An 8070-nucleotide genomic window follows, 5' to 3' on the forward strand; every position below is an offset into this window, starting at 1 on the left:
CCATGGCACTGAAATTACCCACACTGCTAGGGTCCTCTGCTTCACATGGCCTGCCTGCTCACCAATAGCATCTCCTTGTTTCTCTTTATGGTGCTAAACCTCAATTTCTCTGCCTGGCCCCTTCAATACCGTAGCCCTTTCACCAATGGCCTGCCACAGTGCCAAGCCTCAGCTGCTTCCCATGACCACTTCATGACTTCAAAACCAGGGATGGCACCACCCACAATGGGATGGGCCCTTCCCCATTAATCACTAATTAAGAAAATGCCTTACAGGCAGATTTTTTTTCCTTTTTCTTAATATTCTCTCATACAATGCATCCTGACCACAGCCTCTCCTCCCTCCCATTTTCTCACCCCTCCCCATCTCCATGCTTCCCCAGATCCACTGCTCCTCTATTTTCTTTCATAAAAATTAGTATCAACTGAACACGGATGGCAATAACAAGGTCCAATAAGACTAGGAATAGGTTTCCACAGCCAGATCTTACAGAGGCATTTTCTCATTTGGAGAATTCTCTCAATGGAGGCATTTCCTCCTTTCAGAAAGCTCTAGTTTGTATGTCAAGATGATGTAAGACTAACCAGTACACTCCACAAGTTACCTTTGGTCATGGTGTTTCATCACAGCAATAATAATCCTAAGTATAACCACTTGGTAACAGGACTGTGGGGACTGGCTGGGAAAGATCTGACCATGTGTTTTGAGGAGGATTGTGGAAGGGCTTTGGAACTTCCTGCAAGAAAAGCCACTGAGTGTTCAATGTTTGGTGAGTTGTTGTGTAGGAGCTTTGGAAGATAAGAATGTTGAGGGCAATGCAGAAGATGGCTTGTGAAGTTTCAGAAGGAAACCTAAAGACTCTATCAGAGGCAGATTGCTATTTTGAATTAAGGTTCTGGTTAGCTGGGGCTGAAGAATCAGCTGTGATTGACAAAAGACCAGAATGACTATAGTGAACCCTTTGCTTGGCTGAGATACTTGATGCCAGGCAGTTGGAGCTGATAAATTAAGAGAGACCAGTGTTGTTGAGGTGAAATCTTTGGGGAAGTGATTCCTCAGAGTCAGCGCACAGAAGCTGGGCTCCAGAGGCAGCCAAGTTTGTACCTCAAGCTAGCAGCAGAACTTGGTAATGTGTAAGAGTCACCCAGGTGGTACTGGTTTTGAAGGCATGAAGGGGTCATGAAGAGCAGCTGAGGCTTGGCACTGTGAGAGGCCAGAAAAGGGCATTGGCGAAGGTACAGCCTCAGCCCAACAAGCAGCTGAAAGAATCAGATGTAGATACTTACACCCAACCAAGGGACAGAAGCCGGGGACCCCTGTGACTGAATTAGGAAAAGCTAGAAGAAACTGAGGAGGAGGGCGACCCTATAGGAAGACCAACAATCTCAATTAACCTGGACCCCCAAGATCTCTCAGACACTGGGCCACCAACCAGGCAGCACACACCAGCTGATATGAGACCCCTAACATATATACAGCAGAGGACTGCTGGGTCTGACCTCTGTGAGAGAAGATGCACCTAATCTTCGAGACACTTGAGGCTTCAGGGAGTGGGGAGGTCTAATGGGGGTGGGAACATCCTCTTGGATGCAGGGGGAGAAGGAGGTATGGGATGGGAGTGGTCAGGGGGCAGACTGGGAGGGGGATGATCTGGAATGTAAAAAAAAAAACGGAGTAAAGAATTTTTTTTTTTTTTTAAAAAAAAGCAGCCCCAATAGCAGTTGAAGGTCCAGGACTGAAGGGGTCATTCAGAGAATTTGAGGCCTGACACCAGGAACAGTGCCTATGAGAGGCAGCAGAAGGCCCCAGCTTGTGGAAGATGCTAGTACCTTGAACAGCAGCAGCAGTGGAGTGGAGCCTGCCTGAGCCTGCAAGACAATCTGCAGAGAACAGAGCTGGAGAAGTGACCTAAGATCGTGAGTGAATCCCAGATATTGGACATTGAATTGTTGCTTTGTTTAAATTGTGACCATACCCTGGTCCTCCCCCTCTTGAAGTGAAAGGCATTTAATTTAATTTAAAATTTTACAGAAGCCCATAGCTAAAAGGCTTTGAACTTTTAAATGAGAATTTTAATTTTTAAATAGATTAGAAATTATAAAGAGACTAAAATTTTAATGTGTTTGAATTTGTAATGACTGTGGGACTTTCAAGTCTATTTATGGTTTATATTGTGATATTAATATTAACTTGCCATCTTGGGGATAGATGAGAAAGGAAAGGTTCTAATTGAAAAATGATGTGTTTGTGTGTCAAGTTGGCAAGGGGTCAGTTGTACTGGCTAGTTTTATGTCAACTTGACATAAGCTAGAGTCATCAGCGAGGAGGGAGCCTCAATTGAGAAAATGCTTTCAAAAAAATTGGGCTATAGGCAAGCCTGTAAGGCATTTTTTTAATTAGCAATGATTGACAAGGGAGGGCCCAGCACATTATGGGTGGTGCCATCCTTGGTCTTTTGGTCCTGGGTTCTGTAAGAAAGCAGACTGAGCAAGTCAGTAGTAAGGGACACCACTCCATGGCCTCTGCATCAACTCCTGCCTCCAGATTCTTGTCCTGTCTGAGTTCCTGTCCTGCCTACCTTAGATGATTAACAGCGATATGGAAGTGTAAGCCAAATAAACCCTTTCCTCCCCATGTTACTTTGGTCTTGGTGTTTTATCACATCAATAGCGACCTTACTAAGAAATAATATAATTACATTTTCCCTCCTTTCTTCCTTCCAAACCACCCACATTATCCTCTCCCACTCTACTTCAAATTCATTGTCTTTTCTACTGTTATTAAATGCATATTTGTATATGCACACACATATATTTCTAAATATAACCTGTTTAGTTCATATAATGTTACCTGTTTGTGTGTTTTCAGGGGTGACTATTTGCCACTGAACAACCAGTTGGTGTGCTTTTCCCTGGGGAATACCGCCTCCCACTCCCAATTTCCCCTTTTGCCTTTTGTGTAGAGTTGAGTCCTCATGGGCTTTTCTCCAGCCACTTTGGCATGTTATCGGTGTCATCCTTATTCATCTCACATTTGAGCAGTCCTGTTGGTGAGACTTTGTATGTGTAGCTTCTGATGGTACTAGGAGGCATAATCTCACAGCAAACTCCCTGGTGCTCTGTCTATTACAGTCCTTCTGCCTCCTCTTCTGAAATGTTCCTTGAGTCTTCATTGGGCGGGGCAGGAGGGACGGGACATATTTTGTAGATGTATCCATGTGACTGAAAGCCACAACTCTGCATTTTAATTAGTTTAAACTCTCCTGTCTCCTCTCTAAGACATCCTTTCTGTGTATGTGATTATGCTTGGGTCTCATCCTATATGTCTCTGGTTTGATTCACTTTTTTCATTTGTTCTAGTGTGTTCTGTGTAGTATTAATAGTGCCTCACTGCCCTAAAGGGCCTCCCCTCTCATTGATGCCAGATAAGACCCCTTCAGCTCCTTTAGTCCTTCCCCTAACTCCTCCATTGGGGTCCCTGTGCTCATTCCAATGGTTGGCTGCGAGCATCTGCATCTGTATTTGTCAGGCACTGGCAGAGCCTCTCAGGAGACAGCTATATCAGGCTCCTGTCAGCAAGCTCTTGTTGGCATCAGCAATAGTGTCTGGGTTTGGTGTCTAGGTTTGGTGTCTGTATGTGGGATGGATCCCCAGGTGAAGCAGTCTCTGGATGGCCTTTCCTTCAGTCTCTGCTCTACTCTTTGTCCCTGTATTTCCATGTGTGTTCTTTTGTGACTGATTTACCTCACTCAGGATGATATTTTCTAGTTCCATCCATTTGCTTGTGAATTTCATGAAGCCATTGTTTTGAATAGGTGAGTAGTACTCCATTGTGTAAATGTACCACATTTTCTGTATCCATCCCTCTGTTGAAGGACATCTGGGTTCTTTCCAGCTTCTGGCTATTATAAATAAGGCTGCTATGAACATAATGGAGCATGTGTCCTTGTTATATGTTGGAGAATCTTTTGGGTATATGCCCAGGAGTGATATAGCTGGATCCTCAGGTAGTACTATGTCCAATTTTCTGAGGAACTGCCACACTGATTTCCAGAGTGGTTATACCAGCTTACAATCCCACCAGCAATGGAGAAGTGTTCCTTGTTCTCCACATCCTTGCCAGAATCTGCTGTCACCTGAGTTTTTTATCTTAGCCATTCTGACTGGTGTGAGGTGGAATCTCAGGGTCTTTTTGATTTGCATTTCCCTGATGGCTAAGGATGTTGAACATTTCTTTAGGTGCTTCTCAGCCATTTGAGTTTTCTCAGTTGAGAATTCTCTGTTTGGCTCTGCTCCCCATTTTTAATAGGGTTATTTGATTGTCTGGAGTCTAACTTCTTGAGCTCTTTGTATATATTGGATATTAGCCCTGTATTGGATGTAGGATTCGTAAAGAATCTTTCCCAATCTGTTGGTGGCCTTTTTGTCTTACTGATAGTGTCTCGCCTTACAGAAGCTTTGCAATTTTATGAGGTCCCATTTGTCGATTCTTGATCTTTGAGCATAAGCCATTGATGTTCTGTTCAAGAAAATTTCCCCTGTGCCCATGAGTTCGAGGCTCTTCCCCACTTTCTCTTCTATTAGATTCAGAGCATCTGGTTTTATGTGGAGGTCCTTGATCCACTTAGACTTGAGCTTTGTACAGGGAGATAAGAATGGATCAATTTGCATTCTTCTACATGTTGACCACCAGTTGAACCAGCACCATTTGTTGAAAATGCTGTCTTTTTTCCACTGGATGGTTTTAGCTCCTTTGTCAAAGATCAAGTGGTCATAGGTATGTGGGTTCAGTTCTGGATCTTCAATTCTGTTCCATTGATCTACCTGCCTGTTTTTGTAACAATACCATACAGCTTTTTATCACTATTTTTCTGTAGTACAGCTTGAGGTCAGGGATGGTGATTCCCCCAGATGTTCTTGAGAGGGTGTTAGGGACTTGGGAGGAAGAGAAGAGGGGGGAGGGAAAAAGAAGAGAAGAATCAGGTATGGGAGGAGATGTACAGAGGGTCAGGAAATTGAACAGAGGTATGTAGCAATGGGGGATGGTGAGCTGGGGGTTCCAACCAGAAAGTCCCAGATGCCAGGGAAGCAAGAGCCTCCCAGAACCCCACAGGGATGATGTTAGCTGAAATACCCCACAAAGGGGAGGGAGAACCTGTCCAGACCATATCCAGAGGTTAGGCTTGGACCCCAGTTGAGGGATGGGGCAACCCACCCATCTCCAAAATTTTAACTAAGAATTGCTCCTGTTTAAAGGAAATACAGGGACAAAGAGTGGAGCAGAGACTGAAGGAAAGGCCATCCAGAGACTATCCCACCTGGGGATCCATCCCATATGCAGACACCAAACCCAGACACTATTGCTGATATCAAGAACTGATTGCTGACAGGAGCCTGATATAGCTGTCTCCTGAGAGACTCTGCCAGTGCCTGGCAAATACAGAAGTGGATACTCACAGCCAACCATTGGACAGAGCATGGGGTCCCCAATGGAGGAGTTAGGGGAAGGACTGAAGAAGCTGAAGGGGTTTGTAACCCCATAGAAGGAACAAAAATATCAACCAACCAGACCCCCCAGAGCTCCTAGGCACCAAACCACCAACCAAAGAGTACACATGGAGGGACCCATGGCTCCAGCTGCATATGTAGCTGAGGATGGCCCTGTTGGGCATCAATGGGAGGGGAGGCCCTTGGTCCTGTGCAGGCTCAATGCCCTAGTGTAGGGGAATGCCAGGGTCGGGAGGCAGGAGTGTGTGGGGGAGGGAGGAGCACCCTCATAAAGGCAGGGAAGGGGGGATGGGATAGGAGGTTTTGGGGGGTGGACCGGGAAAGAGGATAACATTTGAAATGTAAATAAATAAAATATCCGATTAAAAAATAAACAACCAAAAGCTAAATAAAATAAATCCTTTCCTCCCCACATGGTGGTCATGGTGTTTTATCACAGCAACCTTCAAATTCACAGTTCTCTCTTACTAAGTCAAATCATTTTTGTTACTGTGATTTTCGATTCCAGAAGTTCTGTTTTCCTTCTCTGTCTTTATTGAGACAGATTTCATCTATGTGGCCCTTGATGGCCTAAAATTTGATCACCCTGCCTAAGGTCTTGAAGTAATAAAGCAATTGATGTATTTCATCACACCCAAAGTATTTTGTTTGCTTTTTATGAATTTATTTGTTTTGTTCTGTTTTCTTAAATCATGTCCACTTATTGGTACTGCTTGTTTGGAGAGAGATTTTTGCAACATTTATCAGAGCTTCTTTCAGTGCTTTGGACTTTTGTAAAGTAGGTGATTTAAATGCCTTGGTGATCTAGTGTCTGGCTTGAAACACACGATTGTTTGTCTTGTGAGTCATACTTATTTTGGGGCTATTTGTGCTTTCTGTGGTTTTGTTTTGTTAAACTTTTAAATAATGCAAGAGTAGACATAAACGTGTTAAACTTTTAAATAATGCAACAGCAGACAGAAGCTGCCTTTGGATCCATTGTCCTGGTTTATGCTTCTGTCCTTTGCTTATGTAGTAAGTTTGCTCAAATGACTTCCCGTTACTACTATCTTGTCATCTGTGCCATTGAAGTCTCTTCTGCAATACTGGCCAGCTAATAATTGCAAGCATTTTGTTCAATGTTCTATACCAATAGATATGCCGGCTCTTACCCAGGTACCTGCTCTTTGAGTATATTTCTATGGTTAGTCAGACAGTTTTCAGCCCTTAGTTTCTTTTCATGCAGAACACTGGTACCAGCTCTAAGCTAAAGCTTAGGCCTTTCTTGGGTACTTCTTGGACACACATACCTAGGCACATATGACCTTCCAGGTCTCATTTATTTTGGAACTCTTTTTTTTTTTCTTTTTTTTTTCTTTTTTGTTTTATTTTGGAACTCTTTAAAGCATCCTGTGAAAGTCCTCCCGCCTGATTATTTTCCCCATTTAAATTTGTGTGTGTGTGTGTGTGTGTGTGTGTGTGTACGCACTGCTTCTACCTATCTTTAAGCGGTATCTCCATCTCTCTAAGTTGCAACACTAATCAATGCTGCCAAATTTGTTCTTTCAATTTTTTCCCCCTCCAGACATGCCAAGAACAGGTGACTTCACCCAGCATCGATTCTAAAGAAGACCAAATGATGTTATACTAAAATAAATAAATTAATAATAAAATAAGAGTACTGCACAAAGCTGTCAGGCGTGTGAAATAATGACGTGAGAAATTATCAGAGATTTCTCCTTTATTTTTCTGTTCATGGGGACTAAACCCAGGGGTCTTACAATTGATAGATAAATACTCTATCACTGAGCAAAAATCCTTAAATTCTGAGATTTCTCTTCCTCTTGACCAGAGATGGTGTGGAGGGAGAAAAGGAGACTGAAGAGCTTGCAGAAACAAAAAAAGTATCTGGGGATAAGGTGGTGTTAATTTTCCATTGGTCCAGGCTACATGCTCCCCAGGTCACAAAATCACAAAGCAAGTGTTTTCCATTTCCCTTGATCTGGGGCACAAGGGATTATAATGCAGCAAATTACAATGCAACACAGCTCACTGCCCATGCGCTTTGCCTCTGGTCTTCAACAAATGGTATTTGGATGATTGAAAACCCGCCATTAACTTCCAGAGTTCTACAGGTTTGTTTTGGTTTTGGATGTTTTTCCTCAGAGGTCCCGGAAGTAGTTCCTTCCCCCATTCCTTCACTCCAGTGAGCATATTTTTTAGGTGTACCATTTCCACCTAGATTACTTTATTTCCCATCCACCAATTGTCTATTTTGTTTCATTGATTTCACAATTATGTTGTCACGTTGTTAAGTGTTTCTGATAGACCTGTCCCTTAAATTATAATGAAGTCCTCTAAGTTCACTTGACAGCAATTTGTAATGAATTTCATTATTTCCTGTGTAGGCTTGATGTTATTTGTATTGTGACTGTTCCACAGGCAGAATCGTTATTTCTTCTTAAACACTGTTAGTTACATAGTTTAATCATAAATATATTATGATAAAATTTTAAGTTACAAGAGGAATTAAAAGATATCTTGCTGGTAATAAGGACACATGCTCCACTATGTTCATAGCAGC

This window comes from Mus pahari, chromosome X (genome assembly GCF_900095145.1).
Source record: "Mus pahari chromosome X, PAHARI_EIJ_v1.1, whole genome shotgun sequence".
Lineage (NCBI taxonomy): Eukaryota > Metazoa > Chordata > Mammalia > Rodentia > Muridae > Mus > Mus pahari.